At 37.3% G+C, this 18003-nt stretch overlaps 1 protein-coding gene and 1 pseudogene across 2 annotated transcripts in view; one reads left to right on the plus strand and one right to left on the minus strand.

The window, feature by feature from the left end:
• The window catches only part of Hpse2 (heparanase 2 (inactive)), a 905145-nt gene that overhangs the window by 836855 nt on the left and 50287 nt on the right, over positions 1–18003 (minus strand). The window lies entirely within an intron of this gene.
• On the plus strand, positions 10256–11190 carry LOC101711360 (akirin-1 pseudogene; annotated as a pseudogene).

Below are 18003 nucleotides of genomic sequence, written 5' to 3' on the forward strand. Positions count from 1 at the left end.
CAATGAATGGCCCATAAATACATGAAAAATATGGCACAGAGAAGCTCAGCCAGTCCCAGCACCCAGAAGGAAGCTCCCCGCCTCCATCCCAGGCTCCTAGGGCAGAGAAGCTCAGCTGGTCCCAGAACCCAGAAGGAATCTCCCCTGCTGCCATCCCAAGCTCCTAGGGCAGAGAAGGTGAGCCACGTGGGCACCAGAAGCACCCCCTCTTGTGGAAATGAGAAGACAAGTAAACAAGTCTCAAAAACAGACTTCTGGATCACCTAGAGCAACCCCAAAGGGAAATGAGATGGAACAACCTGGTACTCAACCACCTGGACTCTCTGAACTGGCAACAAAAGAGGGTCTGGGAAAAATGAAATCAGAAATAATTATTCAGATAACAGCAAAGATTTTGCTCATGGTGCAAGACATGATTAATAAATCTAGAGAGGACACAGATAAAAAAAATAGAGGATTTGAGGAACATGATGGAATCCCAACATAGGAAACAAATGGAATCCATAAAACAGATACAAACAGATTTCCAAGCAATTAAAAACTCCATCGAAAGTCTGTGCAGCAGAATGAACCAATGTGAGGATAGAATTTTACATATAGAAGATAAGATTGCAATTAGTGAGGGGGGAAAAGAAAAATTGCTTTAAAATTGTAAGGGAACATGAGAAATCAATCCAGCAGCTGCTAGACAGTGCAAAGAAGAATAACATAAGACTGACTGGAGTCAATGAAGAAACAGGAGAGAGTGCAGATGAAATAAAAAATAACTGTTCACAGAAGTGATGCCAGAAAACTTCCCAAGGAGGGGAAAAGAAATTCACATACAGGTAAGTGAGGCATATAGGACTCCAGCTAGCCTTGATCAAAAAAAAAAATCTACACATAGGCACATAATAGTTAGGATTCCAGAAATCCAACAGAAGAACAAAATTCTACAAGGAGTGAGAGAAAAGAAACAAATCACATACAAAGGAAAGCCCATCAGAATCACAGCAGACTTCTCAATGCAAACCCTCAAGGCAAGAAGAGCTTGGAGTGATGTATTTCAAGCCCTAAAGGCAAACAGCCTCCAACCCAGGTTGATGTACCCTGCAAAACTATCTTTCAAAATTGATAGAGAAATAAGATACTTTCATGACAAAGAGCACCTCAGTAACTTCATGAATACCATACCGGCACTCCAAAAAGTTTTAGACAATACCCTAGGAAAAGACAATGAGGATCACAACCCCAGGAAACCCAGCAGAATGAATCCATTGGGAATGACAAATTAAACGCAAAGGGGGAGAATCCAACAAAAAGAAAAAGTCATGACAAGACTTTTAAAACTTTTAACTTCATCTCCCTAATGAGTGTATAATTCAATCTTATTATTGTACTCATTAGTATTTTTCTGATTCTAGAGTTGCATACCATTCCTTGTGCTATACTGGCTATTTATCATCTTCTTATGTCTACATTTTAATTGGGTTGTCTATTAATGAGCTCTAAGAATTCTTTATATATTCTGGTCATAGGTTATATGCATTGTAAATATGGTCTGTTTAAGGACTACTTTTCATTTTAATGATGTCATTTAAAGTTCTAAATTTTGATGGAATCTCATTTATCAATTTTTTTCTTTTATACATCATGGTTTTTGTATCCTAGGTAGTTCTTGCCTACCCTGAATTCATAAATATTTTCCCTTATAATTTCTTCTTAAAGTTTTATACTTTTAGGCTTTCTTATTTAGGTTCATAGACCCCTTCAAGTTATTTTCATGTATGGAAATAAAGGGTTGAGGTTAATTTTTTATATACGGATACCAGGTGTTCTAATGCCATTTGCTGAAAACACTATCTCTTCCTCGGCTCTTGAATTGAGTTTATATTCTATAAAATGCTAATGTTAAATAATCTTTCAAAACTCAGTGGACCATATATATGTGGTTCTATTTCTAGATTCTCTGTTTTATTCAAATGATCTATATGTCTTTCCTTACACCAACACTGCCTTGATTACTGTAGCTTTAGAAGAAGTCTTAAAATTAGGCACTAAATGTCTTCCAACACTGTTTTTGTTTTTGTTTTTAACTTTTCTAGGTCCTTTGTACTCCCTACATAACTTTTAAATTTCAATATCCAATTTTTCATTTATAGCAAGTATACACAGACCTGAATTTTTATATATACCTTGTGTTTTCTAATCCTGCTAAATTCAAATACAAGTTCTAGGGGCTCCTAGAGATTTCTTAGTATTTTCTCTATAGATGATCATTTCATTTGCATATAAAGATTTTGCTTCTGCCATGCCAATCCTATCCTAGTTGTGTCATTTTATTGCCAGACTATTTTGGTGGGGACTAGGTTTCAAAGTTTAATGCACAGACAAAGAGTAAGCATATCTGCCCTTGTTCCCCACCTTAAAGAGAAAGCATTGTATCTTCTCCATTTATACAAGGCATTCTCACTGGAAGTATGGAGTACATGTCTTTAATCTGTTGAGAAGTTTCTGTTCTACTTCTAGTCTCCTGATAGCTTTTACCACGAACAGCTGTAGAATTTAGTCCAATACTTTTTCTTCAACTAGTGACAGGATCATGTGGCTTTTTCCTTTCCTCTGTTAAAATGATGATTTTTGGGGGTGGATCTTCCAATTCTGAACCAACACTGCCATCCCTATAACAAAACTACTTTCTACATCCTGCCAGATCTGACTTCCAATAGTTTGTTTTGTTAAACAAATTTCTATCTATGTTCATACTTTTTTCTTCTATTATCTTTATCCAGTTTTAGGATTAGCACAATGTTGAGTTCCTAAAATGAGGGGAGAAGTATTCCTTCCTTTTCTGCTTTAATTGTTTGATATAATTTATCAGTTAAAATGTATATGAGCCTGCTGTTGTCATATAGGTAGGTTTTCAAGTAGGAATATACTTTCTTTAATAGGTGTTATTCAAATTGTATATTTCCTCCAGAGTTAGTTTCATTAATTTGTCTTCCAAGATACTTCTTAGAAATTGTCAAATTTATTTCAAAAAAGATTTTTGTAACATGCTTTCCATATCCTTTTACATTCTGTAAAATCTGTGGTAATGTCTCCTAGATCTTAATATTGTAATTTAAAAAATGTATAACTGATATTGTATAACAGGAAGAAAAGACCAGGGGAATTGGGAGAGTAGGGGAAGGGAAAAAAGGGAAAGGAAAAAATATGAGAAGAGGGAAAAAAATGGAAACAAAGTCTTTGCAAACAGGGAAGGGTGGAGGGGGTGAAGGGAGGGCAAGGGAAGGGGGAAAAAAATAAGAACCAAGATACTCATGTAAAGGTACAAGATCCCAATGATGACTGTAACTGTATTTTATACCGAAAATGTACCAATAAATTTAATGGGAAAAAAAATATGTTTCATCATGGGCCATTATAGAAATGCAAATTAAAACAACATTGAGATTTTATCTCATTCCATCTCACTACAGAAAGAATGGCTACCAAAAACTCAACCAATAACAAATGCTGACAAAGCTTCAAAGAGAAAAAGGAACCCTTCTTCACTGTTGGTTGGTTGTAAACTGGTACAACCACTATAGAAAACAGTATGGAGATTTCTCAAAAAACTAAAAATAGAAATTCCATTCTACTCCTCTTCTAGGTATCATCCCAAAAGACTTAACATGATCATACTACAGTGATACTTGCATACCCATATTTACATCAGCACAATTAATAAGAGCTAAATCTTAGAAAGAGTCCATATGACCATTAACAGATGAATGGGTAAAGAAAATATGATATTTATATACTATGGAGTACTACTCTGCCAAAAAGAAGGAAAAACTTGAGGCATTTTCATAATCTTAAGTGAAATAAATCAGATGCACAAGTTTAAATGTTATATTGTTTCTCTTATATGAGAAATCCAAAATATGCATAAGCAGCAAAATTAATTAAGATCTTTTTCAAATGGAAAAGGGAACAAGAAATGGAGGAAGAGAGAAGGAAGGAAGGGAAAGGGGATTTTTTAAAAGAGCTGAAGAAGAAATGGAAATAAAGCTCTTGTAAATGAGGAGAAGAAGAGTTGGTGGGAGGGAGGAAAGGAACAGGGGAAATAAAAAGCATTAAGATATGTTATATACATGTAGCAAATCTCCATGATGAATGTAATCATTATGTACTGCAGACATATATTACTTTTAAAAAGATATTTTTAAAAAAGTTCTGTGCAAAAAGTGGATGTATAAATTTTATATAGTAAAAATGCTGTAACAGCATTACATATGCCTAAATTATGAGAAAGAAAATTAAATCACTGTATGTGGGGGAATCCTTCTATCAAATAGCATGATGCTTACTCCATCCTAGTAGGTTCAGTTAGCACTACTGAGTGCTAAAATAGCTGCGCTGTTGCAATCCATACAGAACAATGAAATTAGATCCTTATACCATATACAAAAATAAACTCAAAATGCATAAATAACGTAAGACCTACAACTATAAAACTATTAGGAAAAGACAAAGGAGAAAGCTCCATGACATAGGGTTGAGCAATAAATTTTTGATATGAGACCAAAAGCATGGAAAACAAAAGCAAATTAAACGAACTGGATTTCATCAAACAAAAAGTTTTCTGCACAGCCAAGATAATAAATGATTAACAAAGTGAAAAGTCAGCTACAGGATGGGAGAGATTATTTGGAAACTCTATATCTGATAAGGAGCTAATATCCAAAATATATAAGAAAGTCAATTCAATGACAAGAAAACAATTTTAAAAAATTTTAAAGACCTAAATAGTGATTTCTTTAAAAAAAAAAAAAAAAAAAAAAAGACACACAAATAGCCAATAAGTATTTAAAAAATTCTCATCATCACTGATTATTAGGTTAGGACAAAATAAAACCACAGCAAAATCATGTTGGCTAGAGTGACTATTATCAAGATGAGGGCTAGGGGTGTAGCTCAGTTGTACAATGCTTGCATTCCATTTGTAGGGACCTGTGTTCAATTCCAGTACCACAAAAGAAAAAAACAGTAAGATAAAAGGTAAGTGTTTACAAGGATATGGAGAAAAAGGAGCGCTTGTATACTGTTGGGGGAAATTAGTACAGCCATCTTGGAAAACAAAGTGAAGGATCCTCAAAATATTAAAAATAGACTGAGGATGACAGAGTACAGCAGTTTAGAACCTCTATGCAACCTGGAATCAAGACAAGTGTAAAACAGCTTCTCAACAGGAAGAAAGAGCAGAGCTCCAAGAATCAAGAAGGAGGAAATACGAAAGCTAAAAATCACAGATATAAAGGCAACATAGAGAAAAAGAGCAGTCCACAATGCCAATCAAGCTCCCTGGAGGTGGGGGAACACAACTCCACAAGCATAAGACCAAAGAAAACCAGCACTCTCGTTGATAAAAACAAACAAACAAAAAACAGACCAAGAGTACTAGCCACACAAAAATCCTATTGCAAGCTGTAAATCCAGTATGAGGATTTACTCTGAATGGAATTCCTCTCATTTGGCTGGCTAGCTTTGGAGAAGAAATCCATACAGCACTTTCTCATATTTCAGGTTGGCATAACCAGGAGCCATTTTGGGAGGTAGCTTATTGCTTCAGATGATGTTACTGTGCACATTAGAAATCACAGAGCAACCATATTTTACGATCCATAGAGCCCCCCTGCCACAGTGACTAGAAGTTAGTTGCGGGGGTAGGGGGTGGGGGGCGTAGGCGCTTGCGCGGCGGACAGCCATTGGCTGGCAGCGGTTGCGCGGTTGCCGCACTGCGAGGTCTGAGGGAGCTGGCAAATTGGGCCCAGGATGTAGAGCGGCTGTGCCTGAGGGCGCGCCTGATGAGAGCTTGGGTTGGGTAGAGTAGGAGGCGGTAGTCGGGGTGGTGGGAGAAGGAGGCGGCGAATCGCTTATAAATGGCGACCGAGCGGACCTGAAGCCCAAGTTCCAGCAGGGTGAACGAGTACTGTGTGTGCTTCCATGAGCCTCTTCTTTATGGAGCAAAGTGTGTAAAGGTTGTCATAAAGAACAAACAAGTAAAATACTTTATACGTTACAGTGGTTGGAATAAAAATTGGGACGAATGGGTTCCAGAAAGCAGAGTACTCAAATATGTGTACACCAATCTACAGAAACAGCGAGAACTTCAAAAAGTCATTCAGGAGCAATACGCAGCGGGAAAGATGAGAGTGCTGCTCCAGAAAAGAAGACATCTGGTTTGCAACAGAAAAATGTTGAAGTGAAAACAATAAAGAACAAACAAACAAAAAAAAATCGGTAATGGAGATTGTGGTAATGGAGACCAGTGAGACACCTCAGACTCCTCCAAAGAAGAGGGCCAGGGTAGATCCTGTTGAAAATGAAGAAACATTTATGAACAAAGTTGAATTGATGACTGGAACTTAATTACCGGAGAGAAACAGCTCTTTTACCTTCCTGCCAAGAAGAATGTGGATTCCATTCTAGAGGACTATTCAAATTATAAGAAATGTTGAGGAAACACTGATAATAACGAGTACCCTGTTAATGAGGTTGTAGCAGGGATCGAAGAATACTTCAGTGTGATGCTGGGCACTCAGCTCCCCTACAAATCTGAGAGACCACAGTACACCAAGATCCTTGCCAATCACCCTGATGCACCCATGTTGCAGGTGTACGGAGCACCACATCTACTGAGATTATCTGTACAAATTGGAGCGATGTCAACCTATACACCTCTGGATGAGAAGAACCTTGCTTTATTACTGAATTATCTTCATAATTTCCTCAAATATCTGGCAAAGAATTCAGCAACTTTGTTTAGTGCCAGTGATTATGAAGTGGCCCCTCCTGAGTACCATTGGAAAGCAGTGTGAAACACTCTCACCTGTGTTTGGATCTCTGTCAACACGTTTTCATTCCTCGTCCTGCTCTTGTACAAATGATGTACTTTGAAGATGTTAGTGTATAACAGAGTTGATGTTTGTTTTGATTTTAAACAGAAAATAAATGGGGTTACAGCTCCTTTTTTCTTTTTTCTTTTCATTTCAAAGTTGCTACCAGTGTATTCAATGATAGACAACAAAGAGACATGGTCTAGTTGACAAAGCTGCTTTTGAGCACTGGTGGTTCTATTCATTTGACACTACACATTTTTATAATATGTGTTAATGCTATATGACAAAATGCTCTGATTTCTAGTGCCAAATTCAGTGTATATCACTGAGCAGACTCATCCATTTGTGCTCTTTTTTTTAATGGTGCTTAAAGAGCCCATCCGTTGCAAGTCATCCATGTTGTTCCTTAGGCATTTTATCTTTGCTCAAATTGTTGAAGAATGGTGAGTTTCATGGATTTTTTATTTGTGTCTAATGCACATTTTAACATGATAGACGCAATGCATTGTGAAGCTACAGTTTTCTGGAAAAGTCAATCTTTTAGGAATTGTTTTTCAGATCTTCAATAATTTTCTTCTTTAAATTTCAAAAAAGAGTTGCAGAATCTCTGAGAAGTGTAAGCAGTGTGGAGCTCAGGCTGTAGAGGACATGGTGATCAGTAGCACCACCTGCCATCCTCTGTAGTGAGGAGTAAAGGCTGTCACATGGTTTTTTGAGGGGGCTGGGTCTGAAAGCAGCAGAATTGAGCACACTAGATTGCTTATTTTCCTTCACTCCCTCATACTACAGCACAGAATTCAGGGATCTGTTTGTTTTCCCCATCTTCCAATACGTTCAGGGATATCCCCCTGTATGGACATTTTCTAAGTCTTAAGGTTCATATACAGGGGTTTCTGGAGCAAGCAGAAAACCTTAAGCCACATGCCACAAAGGTATTTGGGGATAGGTAGCACTGGCTAGGGGATGAACAGAAGGAAACAAACAAACACTAAAAGATTCTGCAGTAAATACCACCCTGAAGCAGACAACATATTATTGGTTAACCAAGGAGAGCAGGAAAGGCAGTACAGGAATCAGCATTTATACATGAATAATCAACAGCCTGCTGAGAATATGTGGAGAAGAAATACAATAGGCCCCAGTTGAAACTCACTATCCCTCTCCCATATCAGGTGAACTCCAATACTACAGGTCTTGGAAAGAAATTTTACTTATTTAAACACCTCAGCTTGGAGTAATTTTTGTACTTATTTTTCTTCTCTTCTCTTAATTTTTCCCCTTTTCTCTTGTATCTATTTTTCTTCTTTTTCACTATTCTTTTCCTTTACTAATTTATTATTTTTCTATTACTTTTATCTAATGTTATTTTTTAATTCTTTAATTGTACTTTTATCTCCATTTTTCTCCACCTCTTCCTCATCTTGTATTCTTTTACTTTTTTTCAATCTTCCTTCTTCCATTTTCCTTTCCCCTCTAAATTTTTCTCATTAGTTTATTACCATTACTTTTAATCTTTATTCATTTTAGCTTTGTAGTATACTCTAGAATTTAACTTAAAAGGATCATATCTCCTACATTCTCTTCACTGTACTTCACTACTAGACCTCAACCTCCAGAGTGTGTGTGTGTGTGTGTGTGTGTGTGTGTGTATGTAGGCAACTAACAGCCCCTCAAGGCCTCCCAATTCAAATGCAGGAATTAGAACCTGAGAGAAAAACAATTATCAGGTAGCAGAGTTTTATAAATTGATTTAAAAAGAGGTAAGGAAATGGCGAGTTCAAAGAGGACATAACCCAAAAGTTCATGGACCTATCATTTGAATTGACCAATGTGGATATAGAAGAAATGGAAAATATCAGAAGAGCTGACTAAAATGGTTCAAAATATGAAGGACAAATTTACCAAAGATATAGACTCCACAAAAAGATCTCAGACAAAAATAACAGAAATAAAAAATTGTACAGAATTCATAAATTGCAGAACCAATGTAAAGACAGGTTTCTGAAATCAAGGGCAAAATGATAAATCATAATAAATTACTCAGAGAAACCTTAAAATGACAAAAGAACTAGAAAAATTTATTCATCAGCTACTAGATGACACTAAGAAGACCAAGCTAAAGCTAACTGGAGTTAGGAAGCAGAAAACAGGACATATGGAATAAAAAGATTATCTATACAAATCATAACAGAAATCTTTCCAAGTATGAAGAAAGATTTCAAAATACAGGTATGCAAGGTATACAAAACACCAACTAACTGTGATGAAATAAGAAGCTCCCCCATTACAGTCTCTTTCAAAATCCCAGATATCCAACAAAAAGATAAAATCTGAAAAGCTGACAGGAAAAGAAAAAAAAACAAAAATCACATTTAAGGTAAACTCAAGAGAATTACAGCAGACTTCCCAATACAAATTTTAAAAGCCAAGAGATCCTAGAGTGAAGTATTTCAAGCCTCAAAAACAAACCATTTGCAACACAGATTAATATATCCTCCAAAATTTCCTTTCAAAATGAATGGAGAAATGAGAACATTCTATGAAAAAGAACAACTAAGAGATGCATGAACATCAAATATGCATTCCAAAAAATAATATCCTAGACAAAGATAATGAACCAAGACAACAAAGCTAACAATTCAGAAAAAGTGAATACATCAAGCAAGAAATTGATAAAAAAGGAATAATAAAGGAGTCATCAACAGAAAAACACAATACAGGAATGAATAAATCAATGCCCTTCAATAATAATTTTCATCCTTGTAAAGGGAACAATCCAAGAAGAAGAGATGACAATCATAAATATATACACACTAAATACTAGAGCATGCAACTATTTAAAACAAATATTAACAGATATGAAAAATCAAATAAGCACTAATACAATAATAGTGGGGGAATTCCATACCCCACTGTTACAAATAGATAGATCAACAAGACAAAAAATGAACAAGGAAATACCAGAACTCAACCAAACTTCTGAACAAATGCACTTAACAGATGTTTACAGAGTGTTCCACCACACAAAATCAGAATACATATTCTTTTCACCTGCACACAGATCATTCTCCAAAATAGACCTCACGCTTGTTCAGAGAACATGTTTAAGTAAATGCAAAGGAATTAAAGTTATCCCCTGTATTTAGCACATATAGTGTGATGAAATTGGGGATCAATAGCAAAAGAAACCACAAGAACTTCATAAACACATGGAAATTGAACAACACACTCCTGAACAACCAATGAGTCACAGAGGAAATTAAAGAAGAAATTAGACAGTTTCTAAAATTAAAGAACAATGCCAATACAGCATATTTCAATTTATGGGACACAATGAAAACAGTCTTATGCAGTCTTAAGCGGTAAAACCCATGTTAGGAAAACAGAGTGAGCTCAAATAAACAACCTAATGCTGAACCTCGAGTTTCTAGTAAAAGAAGAACAAGACAAACCCCAAAGCTCGTACAAAGGAGGAAATTATAAAGATCAGAGCAGAAATCAATGCAATGGAGACTAAGAGAATGATACCAAAAAAAAAAAAAAAATCAATGCAGCAAAGAGTTGGTTATTCAAAAGAATAAACAAAATTCAGCAGCATGGCATGCAGGGCAACGCTGAAGCAGCCCATGGAGTTTGAGGTAGAGCTGCTGAGCCCTAGTTCCCTGAAACGGCGGCGCTGCACCCCTCTGCCCGGCCCCACTCCAGGCCTCAGACCCCGGGATGCTGTGCCATCCCCGCCACTTCAGAGGCAGACCCCACCGCTGACTCTACAGCAGCCCGCCCTGCCGGGCAACGAGTGGTGCCTTCCAACTCTGGAGCAAATTTTTCAGAACATAAAGCAAGAATACAGTCGTTATCAGAGGTGGAGACATTTAGAAGTTGTTCTCAATCAGGGTGAAGCTCGCACTTCAGAAAGCCAGCCTCACTCATCAGGACTCATGGCACCTCCAGGCACCTCCAGGTTCCTCCTGAATGAAGAAGGACCAGCCCAGCTTTACCCTTCAACAAGTTGGAATAATATGTGAGAGGCTCTTAAAAGACTATGAAGATAAAATTCTAGAGGAATATGAGCAAATCCTTAATACCAAATTAGCAGAGCAGTATGAATCTTTTGTGAAATTCACACATGATCAAATTATGGGGCAATATGGGACAAGGCCAACAAGCTATGTATCCTGAAGCTTTCTTGCATATCTGGGTACCAGGTTTGACCTCAAGAGATGACTGCTGTACACTTTTTGCAACTGGTTTGATATCACATTTCAGTTCCAAACTGTGCATCCTGAGAACACTAAATGTTTCTGCAGGTCCATTTTATACAACTTGAAAGAGATTAAAACTTTCGAGTTGGCACAAGCATATCTTTCTTTTCTGCTCATCCAATAAACAGCTCTGCCCTACTGTGATAGATATTGCAAACAAAAATACCTGGAGCAGCAGTTTAGCAAAATATACCTTCAGTGGCACTCAACAAATGGAGTTTCCCCAAGCACATGTGTATGTATATTTTAAGTTATTATTTGTATTGTGCAAATTTTTTTGATCTTGGGGTTTCTAGCTGTGAATTGATGCATGACAATTATGGTTAAAAACAGTTGCTTGGTCTACAGATGATGGTTAATGTTTTGTGACCATGTAAGTTGTAACAGTGGATTGTTTTATGTGTAGGTGTTATTGTTAAATACAGGGACTGTTTCCAGGCACAAAATATGAATCACAAGTTAGGATGGACATTAAATGTGATTATGATGATAAAGCAAAGATCTGTGGTCCTAGATCTACAAATGTGTGGTGAGAAATTAGAACAAACTGGATATAGGCCTTTGACACATGGACTCTGCCTAGCCTGTTAGAAAAATACTTTGACTCCAAGCCTTAAAATACCCCATGGAGTCAGCACTCACCTTATTCACACAGAGAGCTCCCTGGATACTGAGCCTCTAAAGGGAAAAGATCTCCCCTAGAGGGAGAGCATAACATAGGTGAGCATAGGACTAGGCCAGGCCCTGGCAGCACTGCTACTTGGGAGGAGCCACTTCACCTTTGCATCAGTTATTAAAATAGAATTCAGATCCTTTGGTCAGGTTCTCCCAAACACTTTCCAGAGATGTCCATGTTCAACCACTTGAGCTTTGTTTTGGCAACCCCTTGCCCAAAGTTGCTTATAGGCTGTTCACCTTGTTTCCAAGGCTTGAGAACAGAAAGTAGTCTCTGTTTTGAGGAGGTGGAAGTTAAGTATGCATTTATTTTTTACTGTGACTTGTTCAGGAACACATTTTACAAAATGCCATGTTTCCTTTATTGTTTCTGGAAAGGCAAGTTCTATTAAAATTGTTTTAGTTTGAATATAGAATAGTATTTTAAATTACAGCTTATTCTGAAAGATTCTCAGTTAAATTCAAATGTATGCCAATACCTTTCAAACTAAGGTAATACTCAGAGACAAAATGTTCTGATCAAATGGCTTAGAGAAATTTCTGGAATATTTACATTCAAAGATTCCTTATTAATGAGTGCCTTTGACTTAAATCTAACCCAAAACTGCAACATTATTCTTTGTACATTTTCATTATATAGTGTTAACAAGCTTAGTTGCAAACAAATAAAATACTTAAGCTATTTGAAAAAAAAAAAATAAACAAAATTGACAGGGCCAAGGATTTAGCTCAGCAGTTCTGCTGCCGGCCTTGCAAGTGCAAGGATCACAGTTTGATCCCCAATACCAAAAAAAAAAAAAAAATGACAAACCCTTAGCCAACCTTATCAAAAAAATAAAAGACCCAAGTCCATGCAATTAGGAAGGAAAAGGGTGAAATTACAACAGACCCAGCAGAAAGCCAGAGGATCATCAATACCTACTTTGAGAACCTATACGCCAATAAGATGGAAAACATAGAAGAAATGGACAGATTTCTAGATTCATATGAATTACCAAAGTTAAATGAAGAAGATGTAAAAATTCTAAACAACCCAATATCAATCAATGAAATTGAAAAACATAATTAAAAACTTACCAACTAAGAAAAGCCTGGGTGCTGAATGCTTCACTACTGAATTCTACAAGACATGTAGAGAACTACTGCCACTACTGTTTAAACTCTTCAATGAAATTGAAAGGGAAGCAATACTCCCAAATTCATTCCTGGAAGCAAGCATCACCTTGATCCCAAGAGGAGAAAAAAACCCAAATGAAAAACAGAACTATAGGCCAATCTTCCTAATGAACATAGATGTAAAAATCCCCAATGAGATACTGGCAAACCCAATGCAGAAGATCATTAAGAAGATCATACACCCTGACCAAGTGGGATTCATCCCAGGGATCCAGGGATGGTCCAACATATGAAAATCAATAAATGTAATACAGTATACTAACAGACTCGAGGACAAAAATCATATAATGATCTCAATAGAGGCAGAAAAAGCATTCAACAAAATCCAACACCCATTTGTGATTTTTTAAAAACCCTACAGAAAATTGGAATGGACAGTCTTTATCTCAACCTGTTAAAAGCCATCTATGAAAAACCAACAAGCAACATCATGCTAAATGATCAAAAACTGAAATCTTTAACATTAAAATCAGGAACAAAATAAGGATGTCCACTATCACCACTCCTGTTCAATATGGTTCTGCAAACATTAGCCACAGAAATTAGATAAAAGAAATAAAAGGAATAAAGATAGGAAAGGGAGGGCCAGGGATTTAGCTCAGTGGTTTCACCACCTGCTGTGCAAGCACAAGGACCTGAGTTGATCCCTGGTACCAAAAAACAAACAAACAAACAAAAAAGATAGGAAAGGGAGAAGCTAAATAGTCATTATTTGCAGATGACATGACACTGTATATAGAAGACCCCAAGCAGAGCGGTTGCAGGCTGACCAGGACCTGCTTGCTCCAGCTTGCTCCACCAGCTTGCCACGAAGACAGGGTGAGGAGGACCCCCCCCCCCAGGCAGGCTCACCAGTGGACTGCTCAGCCAAACGAAGCCGGGTGGGGCTGAGTGCGGCCAAGCGGTTGCAGGCTGACTGGGACCTGCTTGCTCCAGCTTGCTCCACCAGCTTGCCATCAAGACAGAGTGAGGAGGACTCCCCCAGGCAGGCCCACCAGCTGATGGCTTGGCCATGCGGGCACCTCCAACAACACCCCCCACCCCCGGCCTCTGGCCTTTTGGCTGTGTGGCTACTTGGTTACACACTGCAGAGGCACAGGGGTATGTAAAAGCCATTGTCCTGAGCAGCAAAAGTGAACAACAGAGAGAGTACCTGTCTCAGGCTCCCTGATGAAAACAAGCCCACTGGAAAAGTGAAGGGAATCTCTACAATAAAGGCACACCAGGCCACCGTGATTGGTAAGATGGAGGGATCATCAACTCCCACCGAAAACTGGACTTACTTCATAGGAAAAGCAGCTGAAACCTGCAGTAAAAACTTGCATAGTGCAACCCTGCAGGAGGACAAGGAGCCCAACTTAGGACTTGCAACCAGAAATCTGCCTGAATCTCATGGGTCTGGGACTAGCTTACTGACACTAATTGACTTATAACTGCACATTGCTGCCCATGTTGTCTATTGTGACAGCAGAGACATACCCTGAAGGAGGCCCTTTACTTTTTGAAGGTGAGCGATTAATAACTACCTCAAATTGTCATTCTCTAAGGGGTATTTGATGCTATGGTGTTACTGATTATATGACTTGGGCTAAGGTGTTGTGATTGATCTGAACAGTTTTCCTTCCTGGTATACTGAAAATGAGATAGCCTCAGAGTCATTAGAGACTCAAAACCTAAAGACCAGCTATATATGGAAGACACCTCTGAGAAGCAATCATTCCATAAGAGTTTTAAATACATCAACAAAGATACTTACAATAAACAACTTCAAAATATCAACCCAGGAATTAAACCAAGGACAGTACCAAAAACAAAAATGAGAAGATATTTAAGCAAGTCACAAATCCAGACATCCACCCCACAAAAGGCAATTTCGGGGGGAAATGAGGTGCAAAAGTCTGATAATTAACCACCTGGACACCCTGAACTGATAGCACAGGTAGTAGCAAAACAGATGAATAAGTCTCTTGAAAAATTCAAAGCAGAAATAATCTCCCAGATAAATACAGAGATGGTGAGCAGACTGAAAAACATGACTAGAGGCTCTAGAACAGAAACTGATAAAAAAAATAGATGAGTTCAGAAACATGTTGGAAGCCAGGAATGCCCCGCATAAGAAAGAAATGGAAAAAATGATCACCCAACATAAAAAAGAAATGGAATCCATGAAACAGATTCAAACAGATATTCAGGAAATTAAAAACTCCATTGAAAGCATGCAGAGCAGATTAAGAGAATCTGAAGATAGAATATCAGATATAGAAGACAGGATTGCGGTGAAGAACCATGAAAACAGAGATTTCTTAAAAATAGTAAGGGACCATGAGAAATCAATTCAACAGCTGCTAGATGATGCAAAGAAGAATAACATAAGACTGATAGGAGTCCATGAAAAAACAGGAGAAAGTACAATTGATATAAACAAACTGTTCACAGGACCGGGGATTTAGCTCAGTGGTTTCACCACCTGCTGCACAAGCACAAGGACCCAAGTTCGATCCCCAGTACCAAAAAAAAAAACTGTTCACAGAAGTAATAGTACAAAACTTCCCAGACAGAGGTGGAGAATTGGACATACCCATAAGTGAGGCATATAGAACTCCACCCAGCCATGATCAAAAACAATCTACACCTAGAAATATAATAGTCAAGATCCCAGAAACCCAACAGAAGGACAAAATCCTACAGGTAATTAAAGAAAAGAAACAAATCACCTACAAAGGAAAGTCCATCAGAATCACAGCAGACTTCTCAACACAAACCCTCAAATCAAGGAGAGCCTGGAGTCAAGTCTTTCGAGCCCTAAAAGAAAATAACTTCCAACCTAGACTGTTGTATCCTGCAAAATTATCTTTCAAAATCGATGGGGAAATTAGATACTTCCATGACAAAGAACACCTGAGAAATTTCATGAACACCAAACCAGCACTCCAACAATTCTAAGCAATATCCTACAAAAAGGCAATGAAGGTCTCAACTCCATGAGGCTCAACAGAGGGAAGCCACCAGACAAGGTAAGAAACTAAAGGGAAAGGGGGAAACAAATAAGCCAACAACAGTAAAACATCATGACAAGGATGAGTCAATACCTATCAATTATAATTATCAATGTTAATGGCCTCAATTCACCAATCAAAAGAAATAGACTGGCAGAATGGATTAAGAAGCAAAATCCAGCAATATGCTGTATACAAGAAACACACCTAAATCAAAAAGAAATTCATAGACTGAAAGTAAAAGGATGAAAAACGGCTCTCCATGAGACAGGAGCCCAGAAAAAAGCAGGGGTAGCAATTTTATTTGCAGACAAAGTAGATTTCAAACTAAAACTAATTAAGAGAGAAGAAGATGGTCACCACATCCTTGTGAAGGGAACAATCCAAGAAAAAGAGATAACAATCCTAAATATATATGCACCAAATACAAATGTCCCCAAACATACAAAACAAATATTAATTGATGTGAAAAACCAAATAAGCACTAATACAGTTGTAGTGGGGGACCTCAATACCCCACTATCACAAATAGACAGATCATCTAGACAAAAAAATTCACAATGAAATTCTAGAACTGATCCAAGCTATTGAACAAATGAACTTAATAGATATTTACAGAGCGTTCCACCCCCACAAAATCAGAACACACATTCTTTTCAGCTGCACATGGGTCATTCTCCAAAATAGACCACATGCTAGCTCATAGGACATGTCTAAGTCAATGTAAAAAAAATGAAATTAGCCCCTGTATATTATCAGACCATAGTGCAATAAAATTGGAGATCAATAGCATGAGAAACTGCAAAACTCCCACAAACACCTGGAAATTGAATAACACCCTCCTGAACAACCAATGGGTCACAGAGGAAATTAAAGAAGAAATTAGACAGTTTCTACAAGTAAATGATAATGCCAGTACAACATACAGGAATCTACAGAACACAATGAAAGCAGTTCTACCTGGGAAATTCAGAGCAGTTAATGCCCATATTAGGAAAACAGAGAGAATTCAGATAAATAACCTAATGCAGAAACTCAAACTCCTAGAAAAAGAAGAGCATAACAAACCCAAAGCCCACACAACAGAGGAAATTATAAAGATCAGAGCAGAAATCAATGGAATGGAAACTAAGAGAATGATACCAAAAATTAATGAATCAAAGAGTTGTTTTATTGAAAGAATAAATAAAATCGATACAGCTTTAGCCAATCTTACCAAAAAAAAGGAAAGAAAAGGCACAAATACATGCAATTAAAAATGAAAAAGGGGAAGTCACAACAGAATCAGCAGAAATCCAGAGTATCATCAATACCTACTTTGAGAACCTGTTCTCTAATAAAATGGAAAACACAGAAGAAATGGACAGATTCCTAGATACATACAAATTGCCAAACTTAATTGAAGAAGATATAGAAATTCTAAACATCCCAATTACAATGAGTGAAATTGAAAATGTAATAAAAAATTTACCAACAAAGAAAAGCCCAGGTCCTGATGGCTTCACTGCTGAATTCTACAAGGCATTTAAAGAAGAACTAATGCCATTACTCTTTAAACTCATCAAGGAAATTGAAAGGGAAGCAAGGCTTCCAAACTCATTCCTGGAAGCAAGTGTTACTTTGATTCCATAACCAGGGAAAGACCCAACCCAAAAAAAGAACTACAGGCTAATCTCCCTAATGAACATAGATGCAAAAATCCCCAACAAGATACTGGCAAACAGAATACAGAGGGTCATCAAGAAGATCATAAACCCTGACCACGTTGAATTTATCCCAGGGATGCAAGGATGGTTCAATATTCATAAATCAATCAATGTAATACACTATATTAATAGAGTCAAAGACAAAAACCATATGATCATCTCAATAGATGCAGAAAAGGCATTCAACAAAATCCAACACCCATTCATGATAAAAAAAAAAAAACCCTACAGAACATTGGAATAGAAGGTCTTTATCTCAACCTGATTAAGGCTATCTATGAAAAACCAACAGCCAACATCATACGAAAGTTCAAAAACTGAA

Source organism: Heterocephalus glaber, unplaced genomic scaffold, assembly GCF_053883595.1.
Source record: "Heterocephalus glaber isolate CG9 unplaced genomic scaffold, H.glaber_assembly_v1.0 deba00001497, whole genome shotgun sequence".
NCBI lineage: Eukaryota > Metazoa > Chordata > Mammalia > Rodentia > Bathyergidae > Heterocephalus > Heterocephalus glaber.